The sequence below is a fragment of the Phacochoerus africanus genome, chromosome 12 (genome assembly GCF_016906955.1).
Source record: "Phacochoerus africanus isolate WHEZ1 chromosome 12, ROS_Pafr_v1, whole genome shotgun sequence".
Taxonomy (NCBI): Eukaryota; Metazoa; Chordata; class Mammalia; order Artiodactyla; family Suidae; genus Phacochoerus; species Phacochoerus africanus.
In genome coordinates, this window is record NC_062555.1 from 427,133 (window position 1) to 429,067 (window position 1,935).

The window sequence follows — 1,935 nt, forward strand, 5'->3', positions numbered from 1 at the left end:
TCAAGATGATAGGAAACTATTCCAAGAGCAATAATGCTTACATGGCCAGTTAGTTTTAGAGTGGTCTATACTGGCAAAGAAAATTTTTGCATAATCCTTCCTAAAGCTGGATATTAATTAATTAATTTATTTCATGATATTTAATATAAGAGTGACTGCATCTGGAAAACTTAGAGTCAATGATTTGGGATATTTAGGAGGATTATTCTACTCTCTTTACATTTTCATGTGTTCTATTTTTAATATTTATTATTATCCATTACATTTTCAATATTGATTTAAAAAATAAGCATTACATGAATATTTTCATATTTTTTGTCTTTTGTCTTTTTTAGGGCCACAACCGTGGTATATGGATGTTCCCAGACTAGATGTCTATTCAGAGCTGTATCTGCCAGCCTATGCCACAGCCACAGCAATGCCAGATCCATGCCACATCTACAGTCTGCAGCATAGCTCATGGCAATGCCAGATCCTTAACCCACTGAGTGAGGCCAGGGATCTAACCCACAAACTCATTGTTCCTAGTTGGATCTGTTTCTGCTCTGCCATGATGGAAATTCATATTTAAATTTATTTTCATATTTTAAGTAAATGGAATGAAATAAAGAAAATGGTTCACACAGCATTAGCTATTTTACCTAGTACAATAAAAAGAATGAATATAAAAGTGAGACTCTGACCTAAATTAAACTAAGAAGGAGAAAGCCAAGAAACTAACTGTAGAAATTTATTAAAATTGGTGTAAATGTATAAAAATTTCATTGAATAATTCATTAAATATTATTTGTTGACTCCCTACTGTAAATGAATTCCACATCCCTTGGTGCAGTGATAAACCAGACATTTTACAGTTTAAATTATAACAGGGAAATTGTCATCACTAATGAACATTTCATTCATTGGTTAATTTAGAGAAAAGGAAAGCTTGCTTCAGACTATAGAGATTTTTACATTTCAAAGAAATTGATCCTATGTTAAATTAGTTTCTTAAAGTTGTATAATGCATTTGTTTACTACTTTATCTGCCTTTTTTTCTCCAGAGTTCCTTCATAGCAGTCATCATCTCAGAATTTCTTTGACTGTAGATTAATGGATTCAACATAGGGGTTATGACTGTAAAAAACACACTCAATGATTTTTCAATGGGGAAGGTCTTAGCAGGTCTTACATAAATGAAAATACAGGGAACAAAGAATAAGACAACCACAGTGAAGTGGGAACCACAGGTCTGGAGTGCTTTCTTCTTCCCTTCCTGACTCAGGTTCTTTAGTGAGTGAAAAATGACTCCATAGGAGATAAGTAAGAGAAGAAACACAATAATGCACATCATTTGTCCATCAGCCACCACCATAAGGCCAATAACATAGGTGTCCATACAGACAAATTCCAATAAGGGGTACATGTCACACTAAAAATGATCAATGACATTGGGGCCACAGAATAGAAGCCAATAAATAGCGCTAAATGGAACTACTGAGTGCAAAAAACCTCCAACACAGGACAGCAACAGTAGCATAACACACACCCTTTGCCTCTTGATAAGCAAATAATGTAAGGGTTTACAGATGACCATGTAGTTGTCATAGGCCATCACAAAAAGAAGTAAGACCTCTGATCCACCAAAACGTGTTCTGTAAAAAGCTGAGTCATTCAAGATTCAAAGGATACGGTATTTTCCCCAAAGAGTAAGTCTGAAATTAATCTTGGATTAAAGGAAGAGGAAAAATTGACATCCATAAGTGATAAACTAGCAAGAAAAATGAACATTGGTGAGTTCAGGGTCTTGCTGAGAGTTATAGTTGTAATAATGAGCAGGTTTCCCACCACAGTAACAATACAGAGCAAGAACATAGCAAAAAGGACTTTTTGTTCATTTGGATTCTGTGAGAGGTCCAAGAGGATGATATAAATCACTTTTCTCCTTGGTTCCAT

General features: G+C 34.6%; 1 pseudogene; it reads right to left on the reverse strand.

Annotated features, from left to right (window-relative positions):
• Window positions 1-982: 982 nt before the first annotated feature.
• LOC125112947 (olfactory receptor 4A47-like) lies at window positions 983-1,935 on the reverse strand (annotated as a pseudogene).